Source organism: Olea europaea, unplaced genomic scaffold (genome assembly GCF_002742605.1).
Source record: "Olea europaea var. sylvestris unplaced genomic scaffold, O_europaea_v1 scaffold1147, whole genome shotgun sequence".
Classification (NCBI taxonomy): Eukaryota; Viridiplantae; Streptophyta; class Magnoliopsida; order Lamiales; family Oleaceae; genus Olea; species Olea europaea.
The window spans coordinates 103024-127122 of NW_019228864.1; positions in this window are offsets into that span (position 1 = coordinate 103024).

Sequence of the window (24099 nt, forward strand, 5' to 3'; positions counted from 1 at the left end):
GACACAAGTGGATGAGTCATGGCTGTGGCATAAAAGATTATGATATTTCCACTTCCACGGGTTGAAGATCCTGCTGCAAAAGAACATGATGAAAGACTTACCAGTCATAAAAGAGATTGATGCAATCTGCGAAGGATGTTTGCTCAGGAAACAATACCGCCAACCATTTTCTTCCGAAAAATCTTGGAGAGCTAAAAAGCCATTAGAGCTGATACAGACAAATGTATACGACTGCATGTGTATTCCATCATATGAGGAAATTAGGTACTTCATTCTCTTCATTGATGACTACACTAAATGACATGGGTATACTTCTTACGTGAAAAATCCTAAGTATTTGAGATTTTTAAAACGTTCAAAAACTATGTTGAAAAGCAAAGTCGTTGCAATATCAAAACTATCAGAAGCGATAGAGGCAAAGAATATACATCAAATGAATTCAACAAGTTTTCTGAAGATGAAGGAATGGAGCATCAACTCACAGTTGGATATGCGCCTGAACAAAATGGTGTGTCGGAAAGAAAGAAAGAATAGAACAGTAATGGAGACAGCTAGAGCTATGCTAATGGAGAAAAGTCTTCCAAAGACTTTCTTTGTAGAAGCAGTAAGCACTGCAGTCTACCTTCTAAATCAATGTCCAACTAAAGCTGTGCAAGAGAAAATGTCAGTGAAAGCATGGAGAGGATGAAAGCCATCGGCAAAGCATCTCAGAACTTTTGGTTGCATCTGCTACACACATATTCCACAGGAGAAAAGAGGTAAGCTAGATGAAAAAACAGAAAAATGAATCTTCTTAGTTTATAGAACTCAATCAAAAGGCTATCGAGTATATAACCTAAGAATCAAAAAGTTAATTATAAGTAGAGACATTAAATTTGATAAAGATGCCACCTACAACTGGGAAACTGGCTAAGTTAAAAGAAAATCTATCAGCATCCTAACACAACCACAAAAAAGAAGGGTGACGTTGTGGAGAACAATCAACTAGAGTCCCCACAACAAGCAACTATAGAAGAACTAGTCGACTCACCAGAATCGTTACCATGAGAAACATGAAGATTATCTAAAATATATCAAAGCTGCAACTTGATGATTGTTGAACTTGAAAGCTATGAAGCAGCATCAAAACAACCAGAATGGAGAAAAGCTATGGATTAAGATATAAAAATTATCGAGAAAAACAACACTTGGGAACTTATATATCTTCCTCAAGACAAAGAAGTTATAGGAGTTAAGTGGGTCTACAAGACAAAGCTCAATACTGATGGCTCAATCCAAAAACATAAAGCAAGGCTAGTCGCCAAAGGATACTCACAACATTTTGGCATCGACTACACAGAGACATTTGCTCCAGTTGCACGTCTTGACACTATAAGGGCGTTGATTGCACTAGCTGCATAGAAAAAGTGGAAGATTTACCAGCTAGACGTTAAACCTGCATTTCTTAATGGCTATCTTGAAGAAGAAATTTATATAGAGCAACCTCAAGGGTACATGGTACGAGGAAACGAAGATAAAGTTCTCGAACTAAAGAGGACCATATACGGATTAAAACAAGCTCCACGAGCATGGTGTAGCATAATAGACAATTATTTCACTGAGCAAGGATTCAGGAGGAGCAAAAGTGAACCAACTCTATACATCAAAAATCAAGGTACAAGCAGTACACTTATATGTTGATGATCTCATCTATACAGGGAATGACGAGAAGATGATCGAGAAATTCAAGGAAGATATGATGAAAACGTTCGAGATGACTGATCTGGGATTAATGCACTATTTTCTTGGAATCGAGATAGCTCAATTTGAATATGGCATCTTCATTGTTGTATACCACTCGTCTATTAAAGACCTTCAAGATGGAAGGTTGTAAAATAGTAGCAACACCTCTGGATAGCATCAAATCACCTTAGAAAAGAAGACGGTACTCTAAAAGTAGACAGATCACAATTTCACATCTTAATTAAAAGTTTATACTATCTCACAACTACAAGGCCAGACATAATGTATGTAACCAGCCTACTTTCAAGGCTCATGCGAAATCTAAGTCAAGTTCACTATGGAGCTGCAAAGCTGATACTAAGATACCTCAAAGGAACAAAAGACTATGGGATAAGATATCAATCTACGCCTAACTCAAGACTATTTGGGTATACTGATAGTGATTTGGCAGGATCAATGGATGATATGGAGAGCACATCAGGCTACACATTCACACTAGGTTCTGGAATATTCTCTTGGGCATCAAAGAAACAGGCAACGGTTGCACAATCATCATCAGTAGCAGAGTATATTGCAGCAGGGCTGGCAACAAATGAAGCTATACAGTTAAAACGTATACTTGAAGACATGAGAGAACCACAAAATGAAGCAACAGAGATCTACTGCGACAGCAAGTCAGCAATAGCAATGGCCAAGAATCCCGTATTTCACAGCAGAACCAAACACATTAGCATCAAGTACCATTTCATCAGAGAAGCTGAAGTAAATAAAGAGATAGATCTCAAACATTGTAAGACTGAAGAACAATTAGCAGATATATTCACAAAGGCGCTACCACAAGCAAAGTTCGAAATATTAAGAGAAATGATTGGAGTTACCAAAATATGCATCAAAGAGGAGTATTGATGGTTGATGCATATTTTAGGAATTTTCTAGAAGATCCTAGAATTACTTGGCAAGAATATCCTAGAATTGTTTGACAGGCAAGAATAATAAAAAATCAGAATTATCTATAATTTACTAGAGAAACTTGGGCACCAAGAAAGTTTGTGTGGCTTGTAGGCACATGTAGAATTATCTAGAAAAAATCATATGCAAGCTATGGTCTATAAATAGGGAATGAGTATCTCATTTGTAAGCAAGCAAAAGCCATTATCATTCTAATAAAGTTCCTTTCTCCTACCCACTTTATCTATTAAATTACTTTCTATCAAAATCTTCCATACTACCAACTTCCAACAAAAGGCCAATTGTTTTCTACCTCCAAAATTATCCCATACAAAACATATTAAACCATCTAATCCAATCTCATCACTACAAGAAAAATCATCACTTTTAATGACTTTTTATGAGTTCATTTTGATAATTAATATTAGGTTTATGTAATGAGAAGATATGTATTATGACTTTTTGAAGATAAAAGTAGTAATTTTCAAACTTTTTATATATCGTTGTAGCCTTTTACATTTCTTTCTATTATTATTATTATTATTATTATCATCATCATCATCATCATCATCATCATCATCATCATCATCATCATAAGTTCATTTGTGGTTTGTATTCAATAACAAGTGAATTGATATATTTTTTCAGCAGTTTATTTATACAATTGACATTTTTCTTTGAAAATACCAAAATTGTCTCTAGTAGATAGTTTCTATGGGGTGTAGGCCTCTCAATATATTTACGAATAGCTATCATCTCTTTGATTTTAAATTTTAAAATGATTGCTAATCTTGGACGTTTTATTGTGTGTTAAACAGAAAGTTCATTCCAATTTAGCAGTGGAAAACATTTAATTGAAAATAGTATGTACAAAATCCAACACATTCAAAACATTAACATTACAACTGCACACTAGTTATGTTTAAAAAGATATGTACCTTGCATACATGTCAAAATCAAACTGGTCTAGTTGCAACTTCAGACCAATGTCATACCACAACACCAAGAGTATTTGGAGATCATGAAAAAAAAAAAAAACCCTAACCTAGCACCGTAAGATGGTCATCGTGTTTTCCTACCAATAATTCTTACAAAATTTGTGTTTTAGCACTCACTTTCATTTTAGGGGAAGTGGTATTTCCTCATTTACTGCTTTCATCATTTCCACATGTAACCACAGTATTCCTCCGCTACAATTGAGGGCAGATTAATTAAATTTCGAAAATACTGCCCTCCTTTAACCAAAAAAAAAAAAACTCGTTGACTAATGCAATGATTATAAAATTTAAAAAATCGTATATAATAACGATAATGTTTATAAGATTCATTATGGTGAGGAATTGATGATAAATTGGGTGGCAGCAACAATGGATATAAATAATAATTCATAAATAATGAAAATAAATTATGTTACACCTACAAATTATCTCATGTTGGGCCCTTCCATTGGGCTTTGACTTGGGCCCATTTTACAATGTGCATTAAGCCCATTTACAATTATGGTATGAATTCTAACCCTAGCTAAAACTCCTCTACATTCTCTTGCACTCATTTTTCTTCGGTATCGTCAGAATGCAAATAATTTATTAGCTGACAGTGAACCACTTTCTTTTGAAAAAGCTTCAACAGATAAAAGATGATAGAAATCAATGGATGAAGAAATTAGTTCTATTGAGAAGAACAACATATGGAAGCTCACTAGGTTACCTGAAGGAAAAAAGGCCATTGGAGTAAAATGGGTGTACAAAATTAAAAAGAATATACAAGGCGAAATTCAGAGGTATAAAGCAAGATTGGTTGCACAGGATTACTCTCAAAAAGCAGGAATTGACACGGAGAAATATTTGTACCTGTTGTACGCATGGGGACAATTCGATTGTTGTATTCACTGGCTGCACAACACAGATGAAAAATTTATCAACTTGATGTCAAGACAACATTTCTAAATGGATATCTTGAAGAAGACATATATGTCAAGCAAACACCTAGATACGTACGAAAGGGTCAACTGAATAAAGTTTATAAATTGAAAAAAGCTCTTTATGGACCCAAGCAAGCCCTCCAAGCATGGAATACCCATAAGAGGTGGTGTGGTGGGCTTCAGATTTTTTCCTTAGCAGTTTGACGACCAATCCTAAAGTGATTTCGAGGTAAAACGAAAGTCTGGTGTAATTTGTGCTGTTAGTGATGTGTATGGGTTTGTTCAAATCTCTATGTTTTTTTGGTTTGATCTTGTTGGATTGAGAATTTTAGACATTTAGTGACTTTTTATGTGTTCATTTTGATGATTAATATTAGGTTTATGTAAAGACTTTTCGAAAATCAAAGGGGGATTGAGTTAAAAAGGCAAGTCAAACTAAACATTAGTTTAAGAAGACCAACAGCTAAGGTTTTTGTTTAAAAGGCCCAAAGTTATTAAACATGGAAAATTCAATTTGTAAAGGACTAAAATGCACTTATAACGATATTGAAATCGTTCCTGAAACACAAAATGACATCTATATCGTTTCGGTATTATAAACACATTGCTTAATTGATTTGCGTAACGACATTGAAATCATTTTTGAACCACAACAATGATGTGTATGTCGTTTTGATATAAAATACACACTGCTTAACTACTTAAGAGGCTTAGCGAACGCTATGGAATAAGTAAACAACATCTATGTCGTTTCAGCACAATTTTCAGAAGGAGCTAAAGAAGATACGTACTTCTATTGAAACAATTTGAATGTGAAAGACAATTATGGAATCACAAATGTTTTCGTAGTTTCGTCTGAGTGAGATTGAACCTGTTTAATGGCCTATTTTTATCGTCATATGTACTACTGACGTATGCCAGGTGGCCATGGATAGTCGAATCATCATTTTTAAGCATAACGATATAATTGTCGTTGCAAGTGAAAAGAAATGATACCAATGTCGTTATGGTTATTATTTGAACTGTTCGAACTTGTCAAATTTGTAATGAAACGATATGGACGACGTTATGTTATATGAAACGATAATGTCATTGGACGACGTTATGTTATATTTATCGTTTCTGCTAAAAACAACAATTCAACGATCCACGACCACCCGACATGTATTTGACATAAATGGGACGATTGAAATAGGTCAACAAGTGGATTTGATCTCACTCAAAAGAAGCTATGGGAACATTTCTGTTCCCACGATTGTATACAACATCCGAACTATTCCTATAAAAACAAGTATTTTCGATCGTTATTTCTAAGTCATTTGAATGTCATCAATCCACTTGATGACTTCTTTCGACTGTCTTAGGTATGTTGAAGACGCGTTGAGCGGTTGTGGACGGTCGAATCGTTATTTTTAGTCAAAATGTTATAATTAACATTTTATATGAAAAGAAACAATATCTATGTCGTTATAGTTATTATTTGGACTGGAACGATTTCAAACTCGTCAAATTTGTATTAAAACGATATGAATGTCGTTATTTTATTTCTAAGTCTGATACATAACGACATCATTATCGTTTCAATACAAGTTTGACGACGTTGATATTGTTTTAGGTTAAATCATAACTAAAACTACATACATATCGTTGCTATTAAAATAAAACGACAATTATATCGTTTTTGCTAAAAATAGTGATTCGACCGTCCACAACCATCAGACATGAATCTGACATATGTAGGATACTCAAAATAGATAATCAAGTGGGTTTGATCTCACTCAAAAAAAACTATGGAAATATTTCCATTCCCACGATTGTATACAACATTCGAAATATTTCGACAGAAAGAAGTATCTTCGTTCGTTCTTTCTAAACCATTTGAATGTCATCAACCCACTTGATGACTTCTTTCGATCGTTCTAGGTATGTTAAAGACGTGTTGAGTGGTTGTGGACGGTCAAATCGTTATTTTCAGTCAAAACGATATAATTAACGTTTTATATGAAAAGAAACAATATCTATATCGTTATAGTCATTATTTAAACTAGAATGATTTCAAACTCGTCAAATTTGTACTAAAACGATATGAATGTTGTTACTTATTTGCGAGTTTGATACATAACGACATCATTATCGTTTCAATATAAGTTTGACGACGTTTATATCGTTTTAGTTTAAATCATAACTAAAATTACATACATATCGTTGCAGTTAAAATAAAACGATAATTATATCATTTATGCTAAAAACAACGATTTGACCGTCCACCACAACCGGACATGCATCTGATATACGTAGGATGCTCAAAATTGATAATCAAGTGAGTTTGATCTCACTCAGAAGAAACTATGGGAATATTTCTATTTCCACAATTGTATGCAACATTCGAATTATTTCAACAAAAAGAAGTATCTTCGTTCGTTCTTTTTAAGTCATTCGAGTCGTATCAACCCACTTGATGAATTCTTTCGATCTTACTTGGTATGTTAAAGACGTGTTGAGTGGTTGTGGACGATCGAATCGTTATTTTCAGTCAAAACGATATAATTAACGTTTTATATGAAAAGAAACGATATCTATGTCGTTATAGTCATTATTTGAATTGGAACGATTTCAAACTCGTCAAATTTGTACTAAAACGATATGAATGTCGTTACTTTATTTGTGATTTTGATAATAACGAAATCATTATCGTTTCAATATAAGTTTGACTACGTTGATATCGTTTTAACTTAAATCATAACTAAAACTACATACATATCGTTTCAATTAAAATAAAACGACAATTATATTGTTTATGTTAAAAATAACAATTCGACCGTTCACGACCACCAGACGTGTATTTGACATATTTAAGATGATCAAAATAGATAATTAAATGGGTTCGATCTCCCTCAAAAGAAACTATGAGAACATATTTGTTCTCATGATTATATACCACATTCGAACTGTTCCAATAAAAAGTATCTTCGTTTGCTTTTTCTAAGTCATTCAAACGGTATCAACCTACTCGATGACCTCTTTCGATCGTCTTACATATGTTGAAGGCATGACGGGTGGTTGTGGACGGTCGAACCGTTATTTTTAGATAGAACGATATAATTATCGTTTTATATGAAAAGAAACAATATCTACGTCATTATACTTGTGATTTGAATTGGAACGATTTCAAACTCGTCAAATTTGTACTAAAACGATATGAATGTCGTTACTTTATTTGTGATTTTAATACATAACGATATCATTATCATTCCAATACAAGTTTGACGACGTTGATATCGTTCTAGCTTAAATTATAACTAAAACTATACACATATCGTTATAGTTAAAATAAAACGACAATTATATCGTTTTTGCTAAAAATAGCGATTCGACCGTCCACGACCACCAGACATGCATCTAACATATGTTGGATGATCAAAATAGGTAATCAAGTGGGTTCGATCTCACTCAAATGAAATTATGAGAATATTTTTGTTCTCATGATTGTATACCATCTTCAAACAATTCTAACAGAAAGTATCTTCGTTCACTCTTTTTAAATTATTTGAGTGGTATCAACCTACTTGATGACCTCTTTCGATCGTCTTATGTATGTTGAAGAATGACATGTGGTTGTGGACGGTCGAATCATTATTTTTAGCTAGAACGACATAATTATCGTTTTATATGAAAAGAAACGATATCTACATCGTTATACTTGTGATTTGAATTGGAACGATTTCAAACTCATCAAATTTGTGCTTAAACGATATGAATGTCGATACTTTATTTGTGATTTTGATATATAACGATATCATTATCATTTCAATACAAGTTTGATGACGTTGATATCGTTTTAACTTAAATCATAACTAAAACTAAATACATATCGTTTCAGTTAAAATAAAACGATACTTATATCGTTTCTGCTAAAAATAATGATTCGAACGACTACCAAGCATGCATCTGACATATGTAGGATGATCAAAATAGGTAATTAAGTGGGTTCGATCTCCCTTGAAAGAAACTATGAGAACATTTTTGCTCTCATAATTGTATACCACCTTCGAACTATTTCGACAGAAAAGTATTTTCATTCGTCCTTTTTAAGTCATTCGATTGATATCAATTCACTTAATGACCTTTTTCGATCGTTCTACATATGCTGAAAGCATAACAGGTGGTTGTGAACGATCGAATCTTTATATTTAGCTAAAACGATATAAATATCGTTTTATATAAAAATAAACGGTATCTATGTCGTTATCATTGTGATTTGAATTGGAATGATTTCAAAATCATTAAATTTGTACTATAACGATTTGGAAGTCATTGTCTTATTTTGTGGGTTTGATACATAATGATACTATTATCGCTTTAGTACAATTTTGATAATATTGATATCGCTTTAGTTTAAATCTTAACTAAAAGGATAATTTTAAAAATGACGATTCGATTGTCCATGGTCACCTGACATATATTTATCGTATGTAGGATGATAAAATAAGTCACTAAGTGAGTTCGATATCATTCAATAGAAAGAAAGACAGTATCTCCATTCGCTTTTTCTAAGCTATTCGAGTGCTATCAATCCACTTGATGCCTTCTTTCGGTCATCATATGTCGTTCTAATTATTATTTAAACTGTAATGATTTCAAACTCGTTAAATTTGAAAAGAAACGATGCATATGTCGTTCTAGTTATTATTTTGTGCCTAGGGGGAAGTTTCAAAATCGTTATTAGAATAAGAGCATTTTATACTAGAACGACATCAACGACTATATGTGTCACCGGAACGAAGTGTATATCGTTACATGAATATGCACAATGTTTACATTCTGAATATGTACAATATGTAAACTTGAAAATTATAAAAAGTCACGAAAATATGTAAATTATAATTACATTTAATATCGTAGTTATAACGTTCTAGTGTAACCACTCCTAAAACGATATGTATGACATTATAGTTACGATTGAATATGAATGATATCATTCTCGTCGAAAATTGAATTGAAAAGACATAACGTTGTTTACTTATTCCATAGCGTGCACCTATGTGTGTTTGATATCGAAACGACATATACATTATTTTTTGTATTTCAGGAACGAGTTCAATGTCGTTATACAAATCAGTCAAGTAGAGTGTATTCGATGTTGAAACAATATCGAAGTCGTTTTATATTTCAGGAATGATTTCAATGTCTTTATGCAAATCAGCGAAACAGTGTCAGCTCATTTCCATTCCACATTTTTATTAAGTTGATAAGTTAAATTTTACGATTTCTTCAAACTGCAAATACCTTGGTGCTGACTTATCCAAATCGACTTTTTTTTAGTCGAATAGTTCTTATTAATTACAAACTTTAAAATGAGTTCAATATCGATATACTACATCGCTTTTTATTAAAATCTAATTATTAGATTCTAAATAAGATAGAAATTTAAAAAATATTTTTTGTCCATTTTTTTTCAAAATATAACGATAAAATTTATTTTAAAAAATTTCACGTGTTATAATAGGTGTCTAATGAATAAATGACTCAATAATTGTTTTCAATTAGTTGCTAAGTTGTGGACAATGTTAAAACTTTGGGTGCATCGGAGATCTATTACGAAGAAGAGATGACCTTAAACCAAAAAAGAAGAGTTCAAATTCTAACGAGAAGATAATTTTGAAGGGGAAGATTTTTTGAATTCGAAGGAAGAGAATGTTGTGTGTGTTAGAACATGAATGTATAGATATTAGAGCCAACCCGATAATCTACTCGAAAAAAATCACCGGGTCAAATGGTTCAACCGGTGGGTTATTGTTAAAATTTAATTTTAATTAAATTTTATATTTGAAGTGAAAATGAAACAATTTTTTGAAATGTAATATATATATATTTTGCTCACAAAAAATAAAGGACCATCACTTGCCATAATGGTTGTGAAGTTAAAATATTTTCTTTCCATCCAAGGTTCAAGTCACGAGTTCAGCAAATTTAGGAAAAAATTTTAATTTCTTCTTCATTTTTGTTTTACAAGTTAAGGGTAAAAAAGTCTTTTGACACTTTTAAATAATTAAAATTTTTTTTATTTTTATAATTTTGGTCAAAGGCCAATTGGACAAAATGTCTATTAGGAGTGGCCTTTCCAACTCATTTCCCCAAAATGAAAGTTATTTCCAAACTTTTTACATATCGTTGTAGCCTTTTACGTTTCGTTCTATTATTATTATTATTATTATTATTATTATAAGTTCATTTGTGGTTTGTATTCAATGAACGTGAGTTGATAGATTTTTTTTCAGTAGTTTATTTATACAATCGACATTTTTCTTAGAAAATATTAAAATTCGAAGAGCTCTTTGAAATTATCAGCATTTATTTCGCTTGAAAATTGGATTTCCCCATTATGATGCATTTTTAAGATGATGAATGTTTTTGCTTGATGTTTTTATTGCTTTTATGAAAGTTGTCTTTACATGTAAAAATACAATGCATATTGAACATGGTTTTACTTTTCTATATGATGAAGAGCCTTGGATTCCGGGCTTAAAGTTTGCTTTTAGGATGTTCGTAGCATTTTTGAAATTTTCCTTTTCTGGATGTGTCAAGTTCTCTGATGTTTCTAGGATTTAGTGATCATGTTGATTGGTTCTCATGAAGAATAACTGGATGGTTTTGGCACCTCATTTTTTGAGTCATACTACAATCTAAGTGCAACATTCTCTCATGAACATCTATATTAATGATTTTTAAATGCGTGGAAACTGGAAACTAAATGTTTGGCAAAGACAACCTGATGGGCATTAAGCATCGAAACGAAGCCTTACTGTGCCTAATTGGGCTCATCTGCAGGGTGGTAGGAAGTCAGGAGCCAGTGATTAATTTTCCAAATATTTATGATGTGTGGGTGATTTGAAATCTAAAATTATTAATGTAAAGAAGTACAGATTTAAAGACCACTAAAGTATCCAAACACTGGATGTTAAATCTTGTGTGGCTGAATGTTAATGGGATAATTTAGGAAGAACACAAGATCAACATCCTTGTATTCGTATCATTGGCATCTGTTAAGTTTATTTGAGATTTACTGATTATGTGTTGAATTATTTATTGTTCTTGCATTTGTAGGAATCTTCCAAAAAGATCAATTTCTTGAAACCACAGGTGAAACTCTTACAATACATTGACTAATGAAAATAGTTATTAACTTGTTAGCTACCTTCTTTTCATTGTTTGTTCAGTGAATTATGACTTATTATCTTTCCCTTCAAAATGATTCTAAATCAAACTGAAGTATATCAATTACTATAGCCATTGCAAAATCATAGTAGAAACTCATGCCGCTTCTTTCAATCCAAATTGTAGTTTTTTCATACTTTACACTAGCTTCCCAAAGGGCTAAGGATTTTGCTGCTGCTGTTGATATCTGACCCTCCACTTCTTCTTTTGACAGGTTTCTGTATGCCTTCTTAAGTTATTGGTGCCAATTTTTTTGTAAAGCTTTTTCTGAATCGTTTTGAATTTTTTTTGGACTATCGTGGTTCATTATTGTTGAATTCGAGCATGTTAGATGGATTATGTTCTTTTCATTTATAAGCTTTTATTTAGTATGTACCGCAATACATAATGGATGAATATCTTATTGCTTTCGTGATTGAAGTGTAATATACTAAAATTTCATTGAGCATGCTTTTTTATCAACATGGTGTCAACCACAATATGGTGATTAGGTGTCTAGAAAACCAGTTTGCTAGGTTGTTTTATCTTACGGGTCATCCGGTGGGCTAACATAAAAACAATATGGATTTCTTGAAAGCAGAAGTTAAACTCTATCTTTCTTGTAAATTTATATTAATACAATAACATACGTCAATATATTTACGAATATCCATCATCTCTTTGATTTCAAATTTTAAAATGATTACTACTCTTGGACGTTTTATTGGATGTCAAACAACAAAAAGTCCATTCCAATTTAACAATGAAAAACATTTAATTGAAAATATTATGTATAGAAATCCAATACATTCAAAACATTAACATTACCAACCATCCCATGCACTGCATGGGCTGCACACTAGTTATGTTTAAAAAGGTATGAACCTTGCATCCTTGTCAAAATCAAACTGGTCTAGTTACAGTTGCAGACCAATGTCATACTACAACACCAGGAGTATAGGACCTTGGAGATCATGAAACTAAAAAAGAAAAAAATTAACCTAGCACCGTATGATGGTCATCGTGTTTTCCTACCAATAATTCTTACAAAAATTGTATTTTAGCACTCACTTTCATTGTAAGGGAAGTGGTATTTCCTAATTTACTGAATCATTTTCACATGTAACCATAGTATACATCCGCTACAAGTGAGGGCATATTAATAAAATTTTGGAAGTATCACCCAAAAAAAGCTCGAGTCAGCCTGGCTCGATGCTCAAAGACACCGAGTCAAGGCTCGGGCTGAGCCCGTATGGCTCGACGAGTCACAGGGCCAGCACCTTCTTTTTTTTTTTTTTTTTTTTTTTTTTAAGGATTAGCAATTAAAAGAGTAGGAGACTGTTTCTAAACATTCTCTCTCTCATCGTGTTGTTTGCAAGATTAATTGGTTGAAGAATTGTATTAAAATGTTCTTTACGGAAAATTTATTAATAATTTTATTCTGGTTTGTTCTTTCTGTGTTCCTGTATAATTCTTTAATGGAAATCAGTATCAGTAACCATAGATGTTAGTGTAGCTAAAAATATGAATATCCACGTTCCTCTTTTTCTACAGCAGAAAATTTTTGAATACATCATTATCGAAGCTGTGTCCTACTGTATGTAGAATGAGTGTATGGTACCCCCCCTCGCCACATTATTCTCTGCTGTTCGTAATATTTCTAAATTCTAACCCCTTGAAGAAAATGAAAAGATAAAAATTGGAATTCTCTGAGTCTCAGACATTTGGATCATGTTCGAGAATAATCTTTCGTTGTTTATGAAAATTTACTTTGGTCATGATTTGCACTATCCCCATTCGAGACTTCTTCTGTTCTTGTTTGGCTTTTGAAAATTAAAGAATTACCCTCTCAGTAGATACTTTGAATTACTGTCATGGACTCATGGGTATGCTACTCCAGCTATATTCCATGTCCACCAACCTTCTGGAATCTGATACGGTACCAACCATTTGCTGCAAGGCAACTACTACTGCTTGCTTCGAAGTATTTGATTTAACATATCTAGCCTTCAAAGAGCCAAATCCCAGTCTGTATAGGTCCCGTGATTCTGACAAGCTATATTTTATGACTTAAAACTTTACCATTGTAATTAATGATTTCCCTTCTGATTGCTTGTATTGATTACCCTCTTAGCCATCCTTTCAGGGTCATGATGTTGTTGGACTGCTACGTATCTTGAAAATTTTTTTAGGACATGAAAATCTATTAGCTTTGATTTGATTGGATTACAATTGCTTGTAAAGAGTGGATCTGGAGGAGATTTCCTTGGTGGATTCCACAAAGCATGTTGATTTGGTAAGTCAGTATTAATTTAGTATCCAAATATCACTGGCCTGAGCAGGCTTCAGTTAGAAACATGTGAAGTTGAGTCACGATCTGTTTACCCTGTACTTGTGTGTTTTCAGCAATTTTCACTAGTTCTTAATCTTATATTATTATGTTTTTACCCAGACTAAGTATTCCCAAGACTTCAAATGAAATGCCTACTTTATTTTTTAACTAATGCTCCCAAGCAGCAAAGGAGAAAAAAAAAATCCGAGCAGGGATGGCTCAGCAAGGCTCGAGCCGAAAGCTCGGGTCGAGCCTTAATTTTTTAGCCGAGCAAAAGCATGACATGAAAAAGCCCAACTGGGAGTTTCCGCTCGCAAGCCGGCTAGGCTCAGCTTGTTGATACTCCTAAGAATTGATGATAAATTGGGTGGCAGGATATAAATAATAATTCATAAATAATGAAAAGAAATTGTGTTATACCTACAAATTATCTCATGCTCTACCATTGGGCTTCGACTTGAGCCCATTTTACAATGTATGTGTAATCCATTCATAATTATGCTATGAATTCTAACCCTGGCCAAAATTCATCTACATTCTTTTGCACTCATTTATCTTTGGTCTAGCTCTTGATTTAGTCGTCAGAATGCAAATAGTTGTCAGACTTTTTTCTCTACTAGGGACCTTTGCCTCCTAACGGATTGTTCAATATGCAGATAATGTCCATGTGGAGGGGATGATGCCAAGATTCTTTTGGTACATTTTTTTGGGTCAACAAATTGCACACTTGGTGGTTCGCATATTTAGGTGAATTAAGCTATATTCACATTCTACTTAACATTGTTGTTGACATTTTACCTGTGTTAAAATATGGTTAGTGATATAATAGAGAGAGAGAGAGAGACTAAACGTATAGAAAATAATTTTAGAGGTACCCTATAGAATACACACAGCAGGGGATGGGTGGATTATTTTACTCACATGGGGGCCCATTCCCCATGTGAGTATCTGGAATTCTTCTGCGATGGATAATTCTGTACACACAGAATTTTGCGATATGATAAGGTATTGTAGAAATCAATGACTATGATGAATGCCATGTGGAAGAGTGTAAAACTTGATGTAAAGGAAAATGTATATGTGGCATAATTGTATTTAGGAAACGATCAAGTACAAACGTAGGTCAATATGTGTATTGGTAATGATTTTGTAATGTCAGCAATGAATTTATTTTTATTTTCTTTTTCAAATTTGGTTTCGACAAACTCGCAACCAATAAGTCCTTATAAGTTGGTTTATGCTTCCATCTTTATTTGTTGTAGGATTTTAATTAACATACCCTAGCAAGATAATGGCTCGTTCAAGAACAAATCAATCTTGAAATGCACGTGCTCATTTTTTTGAGTTTTATTCTTATTGAATTGCTCGTTAGCTTAATGGACCATGATATCATGTTATGACTTAAAGTTTCATCTTAAAAGGTCAACCTTATTAAGATAAGTAGTCCAAACCCTTATAAATTGGATTTGAGATTTTACCCCTTAAACAATTACTACCTTCTTAATAATTCACTTCGATTTTTGGAGACTTTTGCTGATAACGTGCTATAAATTAAAGAGAAAAGGACGAAAATAGTAAAGTCAATAGACTTTTGTGTGTTTCATTTGGAACTAAAGTCAAATATTTATTTGGAAGAATCAGGGATATAAGAGATATAATAGTAATAAAATATACGACTGCAAGTGTATAGTTATCATGCACAAATACTACTTTATTTATAATGGACTTTATATTTTAGACTCAAAATTCATTAAAATCTTAGGGGTGAAGCCAAAATTTTAAACCAGTTCCGTAAATATATTTATAGTTACTAAATTCATTAAAATCTATTCAAACTAACTATTTGAATGAAACTTTTAAAAATCCACTAATTATTCATGACACTCAAAATTTAATGGATTAATATTTGCCAACATGATGAATGCTCTGAAATTTTCTTGGCCTGATCTTGGAAAGGAAAAGATAATACCATTTTTTCTTGAATAACTTTCCATGATTTTATGATCTTCATTTATGTTTTCCTCGAGAGAAATACATGATCATATCACAAACATTTTAGTTCAACAAATTGAAATCTTTTGGATACTGAACTAAACAAAATCAATCGATTTTAACCTGAAAAATTATGAATTGACCTCAGTCTATCCAGCCTACTAGATTGTCCTAAACCGGTTAATCCAGTGATCATGCTAAATTAAGTGGAAATTACATAAAACTAGGTACTTAAACTTTCAAATTCAAAATTCAGGGATAAAGTTTATTTAAGCAAAAATCAGGTATGAATTTAATTAACTACCCACGCCACCACAAAACCTAATTCCCATCATCGTGACCCCATCTCTATTTTCCACTCTATCACAACGAGACGCTTCTCTCACATAGGACGATTATCTTCTCCCCGTCTCTCCTCTCACATAGGACATTAGTGAGGCGCTCCTCTCGCGCGATGATGTTGAAGATGGGAAATGGCAAGAGGCGGTCTGGTGTGTGGTAGTGTTGCTGGTACTGTGTGCGGTACTGATACATCTGTTAGTGTTCGGGGCCATTTTCTTCAATGGCATCCAGGCGTTTGATTGGGAGCTTGTCAATCGATAATTCAATATCTCCATCAATTTTTCTTATTGCTGGGAGAATGTAAATTGGAGCCTCCTACGGCTACTGTTGGATGGAAAAGTTGGGGGTTGCTGGTGGTGATTGTTGAGGTCAGGGAATTGATAGGTGATTTAGGCAGAGAAGTTGGGGATTTTTTCGAAATTAGGATTTTTTTTCAAAAGATGTGCTGCATCGCTGCTTTTTAGATCGAAGATGTGCGGCGACCAATTTTGCAGAACATTGATCAGCGATTTGTTGCGAGAATCGTGATGTTGTTGTTGATGATGTTTGTGGTGCTTGTTGCGGTGGTAGTGATGGTGACAGTGATGGGTGGGGCGTCTGTGACAAACTATTTGGCTGATTTGTGACAAAAAATCAGGTGTATGTGACTAAAAAATAATTTGTGACCAATAAATTGTGATCTATGTGATCCATAGATAAAATGTGACCTATAATTTGAATGATATGTGATCTCAAAATAATATGCGGCCTATAAAATTTTTAATTTGTGATTAGTAAATAAATTTGTGACCCATAATTATGGGTCTGTGACCATTAATCGTATAACTGTGACTTTATTATTTTTATTTAATAAATTTTTTTAATTAATTAAATATATACCTGATTTTTGAATTTTTAAACAATTTACTTGATTTTTGAATTGGGGTAAGTAAACATAACACCTGAAATGTGATTGTCCCCCCTAAATTAACCCCAAAGTCCTTGATTTGGGCTCTTTTATATAGATCAATATTTAATATTTATCATTTTCTTCTTTTCTTTACTCATTAATCCTCCAATTGAAACTTTATAAGCAGCTTTCGTAATTACAGAATTTAATCCTGAAAAGTCTTGTGTTCATGGAGATGATTGCTCCAAATTATTTTTGGATATTTTAATATCCAGAAAAATCTAAGTCCAAAACAAATTATTAATTTCTTGAATTTAATTTTTTTCATTCCAATTTATTCTACCTTTCTCACTAATTAATTTTTTTTTTGTAATTTTTTTTATTTATTTCTTTATGTGATCACCGGTTAGACTCAACACAACCCTTTGATCTTTAATCCTACACCTTTTTCGGGTAGATGACCACGTCCCTTTTCAGACAAATTGTTTTATTTAATAATTGTGTGTGAAGACTTTAAATAAAACTATTGTATCACAATTCCCCCCCCTTCCCCCCCCCCTCCGGTTTTCCCGGTTTCCTATTGAATAAAGGACTCAAACACTGTGTATATAGGGCTAGCCGGCACATATTAGTTTAAGAGCGTAACAAAAATTGTAATCCCCCTTTCATAGCAAAAGTTTCTCAGAATATATTCAAACCCTAAAATCATATAAATTTGCTTGTCTAAATTCTCCATAATCTTCCCCAGAAAACTTGTGATTTTTTCGCACTTCGTCATGGAAGAACAACCTGGTAAGCATTGACTCTCTGTGCCTTAACTACTGTAATTATCATAACTGTTAACCAAATCTCTCTTATATTTTAGGGTTAATAAATTTGAGTTTGAGTTAATCATTGTGATTATGTAATTAGACCTTTTTAATTTGTTGTTTGTAGCCAAACCATTTTATTTATTTATTTATTTTTATTTTTTTTGCTTTGGGGTAAGGACAGATCCAAGATTAGATTCAATATTGGACTAAAAAATTTCAAGCAAGACTAATACGAGGATTTTTTTTTTTTTAACACACAAAAAACTGTTTTTACCAAATATATATATATATATATATATATATATATATATATATATATTACCTAAAAAAATAATCTTGGGCTATGGGGGACTGGAGCCCACTACATCCGTCCGTGATTTAGGGGGAAATACAGCCTAATAGCCTAAATAGAAGGAGAATTTTCCAAATTAGTTTAAGAAATAAAAACATTTGAAAACTAGTCTCCAAGCAACCAATTTTCCAAAAATACCCTTAATAGAGAAATTGCAACCAAAGCCACTACAATGTCTAAAAACCTTCAAATAAATCCTAAAAGAAATATAGATCAAAATTCTTTAATAAATTTAGATTCAAATATTATACAAAATTTTATTGATCTAAAAAACGCTACAGAAAACGAATTAATCTATTTGGAAGAAGATCTGAAAGACTTCTTTATAGAATATTTAGACCCAAAACTAAAAAATAAAAATGATTCCATAGATGATGAAGCAATCAAAATGGAAAAAGATATATATAAATTAATTCTTAACTTAAGAAGAAGAATTAAAGAATTAAACATAATTATTCAAGAAAAAATATTGGTAAAAAATAGTGAATTTTATAAATTCTATTGTGATATTTTAAATACTTATGAAGAAGTTAATTGGCTCAAAAATATTAACCCCTCCGCTGCACACTCCGAAGAGATGGTATCAGAGCCAGGTTACGAACCAAAAATAATGATGAATATAGTAGATGAAGAAAATTTAATTGAAGAATTTTTGGAAAAGGTTAAAAAAACATAAAAAACCTAGTTATCCCTATTTATCTAAAAACACTACAAATGAAAGTTTTGAGGATAAACATAAAAGACTAGAAAATCTAGAATATAATCTACAGGTAGGAAATGCATTATTAGATAATAATCTTAGAGGAAAAGATAGGATTATAATTAATCCACCTCAAGATTTTAGAGTAAAAAATAAAGGGAAAAAACATGAAGAAAAACAATATATGATAACAGAAGTAGAAAAAATAGAACAAAAATTCTTAGAATCTCCAGGTGAAGAGTATGAAGAATATAAAAAACAGTTAGAAGAATTAACTGAAAAAATGGAGAATATAAAAATGAATACCAATCCATCTTCAAGTCATGAGATAAAAATAGAATTTATTTGTAATGAAGAAGGACACATTGCCCCTCAATGTCCTAAAAAGAAAGATAGGCAAAATATAAAAACTCTTAGAATTTATGAAAAATTCCAAGATGATAGTGATATAGAACCAATTGAATATTTTGAAGATCTAAGTAATGAATGCAGTAGTATTTATGAATTGGATACATCCTCATCAGAGGAAGAATATGAGAAAATTGTATATATGAATCAAGAAATAAAACAATCAGAAATAGAAATAGAAACAACAGAAGAAGTTGAAGATACTATAGAAAGAATAAATCAAGAAATTACCTTTGATATTAAAAAATACGCAGGAATCACTAAGAAGATATTAGATTTACAGGAAAAAGATGTATTCCATCAAGGATTTTTAGAAATTTTACCAAGGGTAAATAAAACAATTGTTAGTATGAATTATGAAGAAATGTCTATCAACATAGAAGATACCATAGGAAAAGCAAGAATACCTATAATTACAAAAGAATGGGTAAAACAAAAGTTATCCAAAATCCCAGAAAATATAAGAAACAAATTAAAATGTATTGAGTTAGGAGGAGTCCAGATAATGGTAAAAAGATTTTTTAGAGAAGGTATGAATATACCAATAGAAATATACTGTATGGACAATAGAATCTTACAAGATCCTATAGATGCTCTATTAGGAACAGTTGTAGAAAATTTAGTCTAACAAAAGATAATATTTACAGTAAAACCAAATTATGCAATATCATTAAGTGATGAAAATATTGACCAAAGCTTCAATCTATATTATAGAATTGGAAATTTGAAAATGTTACGAAGAAGTAAGGCTGTTAGTATAAGCATAAAATCAATTTTTGCTTTTAGTACTAGCCATCATAACAATTTAAGAAAAATAACTGATAATATTATCATACACAAAGATTTTGAAGAGTTAGCACAATACATACCTCCTAGAAAATATCAAGAACATGAAGTCACTATACCAGAACAAATAATGCTTGATTTCCATAAACAAGCCAGAGAAATTAACTTTGAAGGAAAATTAATAAGAAGAAATAGTGTGAGCTTAGAAGGAGATAATCTTATAGCAAGATTTTCCTCTAGACAAGACTCTAAGATAAGTAGACTTAAGAATCTAAGCATTGCTGAACCATCAAGTTCGCAATATTACATCAAGACAAGATATGTGAACCAAGAAGGATATAAGAAGAATCTTCTTGTCCTCATAGATACTGGAGCAGATAAGAGTCATGTAAATGCTAAATTTGTTAGTCATCTAACAGAATTTGAAATATCAGAACCATACATATTTAAAGATTATTTAGGAAATAATCTTGAAATCAGAAAATATGTTAAGTTCCCTCTTATACTTATAGGAGAGGACCAAAAAGAATATACTAAAGAAATAATTCTATATAAAGATGAATTATATGGAGTAGGTCGTTCACCTATTCTACTAGGAATGAACTTTCTTGAGAAATATAGTCCTTACAAAATTTGTCAAGGATATTTGAAGATAACAGTTGACGATTATCCAATTATCATTCCAAAAATAGATGAAAATATGAAATCATTATTATCATGGAAAGAGTAATAAGTACTAATCTCATGAGCCTATATATTGAAATTACACTCAATATAAAAGATTATTGTAGAATTAAATTTCATGATTACTTAGATACAGGAAGTACTATAAGCTTATGCTTACCAAATGTACTGCCAGCCGAATACTGGAAATATAATTCAAAGAAAGTTGTAACTGCTATAACAGCAGGTGGAAATAAGGTAATATACAACAAATATGCTACTCAAGTACCTTTTCTAATCTCTTTTAGAGAAGTATTTGTTGATACAATATATATGTCAACCACAATAGGATGTGATATTTTATTATGACAGAATTTCCTACTAAAATATGCACCATTTACACAATATATTGATAAATATATGTTCACAACACCTTGTGCACATAGGATATTTACACCAAAAATAAATAAAGCTATTACAATTGCATATAGAGAAATAAACCATCAGAGTTCCTCAACCCAGCGTGGTGAATGTTGGAGTACAGAAAAATTTAAACCAGTTACAGTTTTAAAAATGACAACAGAAAATAGGATTGAAAAATTGAAAAAGGAAATTTCTGAAACATATTCTGAAAATCCATTAGAAAAATGGAATATTGATAAAGTAAAGGCAAAAATAGAATTAACCAATCCAGATACTATTGTTAGAGTTAAACCTATGAAATATAGTGTTGATAATCAAAAAGAATTTAGAAATCAGATAAAAGAACTGCTAGAAGCTAAATTAATTAGGCCTAGTAAAAGCCCTCATAGCAGTTCAGCCTTTATAGTTAGAAAACATAGTGAGATAAAAAGAGGAAAAGCCAGAATGGTAATAAATTATAAAAAATTAAATGAAGTAACAAAGTTTGATGGATACTACTTGCCAAATAAGGATACCCTTATTAAACAAGTACAAAATAAAAAGATATTTTCAAAATTTGATTGTAAGTCAGGGTTTTGGCAAATCATACTTACAGAGGAAAGTAAACCACTAATTGCATTTAGTACCCCCAATCCTTTAGGACAATACGAATGGAATGTAATGCCATTTGGGTTGAAAAATACACCACAGATATTCCAAAGAAGAATGGATGAGGTAATTAAGCCAATTACTCATTTCTGTATTGCATATGTAGATGATTTACTTATTCATTCAAATAATATTGATGAACATATTGAGCATCTTGAGAAATTCTGTTATATCATGAAAAACATGGTATTACACTCTCTCAAAAGAAAGCTGAGATAGCTAAAACAGAAATTGAATTTTTAGGATTATTTATAAAAGAAGGAGAATTGCAGTTGCAATCTCATATTGGTGAAAAACTTCAAGAATTTCCTGAAGAAATTAAAGATAAAAAACAATTACAAAGTTTCCTTGGTATATTGAATTATGCTGAAGGATTCATTGAAAATTGTGCTAAATTGAAAAAATATTTTCTTCCAAAATTGAGAAAAAATATAATGTGGTCTTGGGAAGAAAAAGATTGTGAAAATATAAGGAAAGTCAAAGAAGAGTTAAAGGTACTACCTAAACTTGTAATACCACAAGAAGAAGATTTTTTTATTTTGGAAACTGATGCTTCAGATTATTACTGGGGAGCAGTGTTAAAAGTTAAAAAGAATCATAAAGAATATAAATGTGAAAAAGATTGTTCTTGTCCTGAAATACTTGCAGGTTATACATCGGGAACATTCAAAGAAGTTGAAACTAGATATGAGACAAACAGAAAAGAACTCATTGCTGTAAAAAGAGGAGTTCAGAAATATGAAGATTATTTATTGCCAAAAAAGTTCTTAATTAGAACTGATAATACTCAAGTTAAAGCATTTCTGAAAAATAATGTTGATCCATCTATTAATAATAGATATATTATTAGGATACAAATTTGGTTTTCATATTTCAAATTTGAAATTGAATACATAAAGGGTAAAACTAACTTTCTTCCTGATTATCTTAGCAGGGATGGAGCTAGAACAACTAAGCACGAAAGTCCAGATACTTGAGATAAAAGTTTCCTATTTGGAAACCCAAATTCAAAATATCCAAGATAACCTTCGAGGCAAAAATATTGCTCTTGAGGCAGAAGATACTTGTACCAAACCTAGTATCCCTTCGCAGGGACTTGTGAATACTAGCGCTCTTCCCGAGGATAAAGGGAAAGAAAAGAAGGTAATAGGAACCCCTTCACAGGGAATACTTAAACCTATTACTAGTAATAGAGATATTCAAGATATCAAAAAAGAAGGTAACTCTTCTCAGAGTCAAACTCAATCTAAACTTTCTATTGAAAGGATAGATCCCAAAGATATTGTCAAAATATGAATGAAGCAAAAATGCCTAAAAAAGATAACCATGAAGAAGTAACATTCTTTATTGTTATTTTTAATATTCTATCAGATTGGTATCTTGAGATTGGGAAGTGGATGAAGACTCTCCACTATTCAAAATACAACAAGATAAATTTCTATCCAGGAGCACTAGCCAATTGGGTTCGAAATTGCTTTGAGATAAGAAATATACTTTGTATATATCCAAGTAAGGATCTTAAAGAAATAGCTCAGCTTCCAGCCAACATCAGGAAAGCTGTTAAGAGATATACTGAAGTTGTTAAAACAACAAATATATATATCAGATTCCATTCAGCAACAATGGAGTGGGATCCTGTCCTTGAATATATGCATCCATCTTTCCATGTGATCAAAATGGAATTAACAAATCAACATTTTTTACCAGCCAATCAAAAGGTTGTTAAAAATGGATATCAAGATATTTTTAATATGATGCCCTACAGAAGAGCAAAAGGGTACAAAGAGATATTTGAACATGTAACTCAGATAATCACTGAGAAAGAAAAAATATGGGTTTATCCTTCTGAAGATCATATTATCTATTCCAATGCAAGGATGGATACCAAAGAGGAAGATATTTGTTATCTTGACCATTTATTATCTGCAATTATATCCAACCAAGTTCATGGATCAGAAGATATGGCT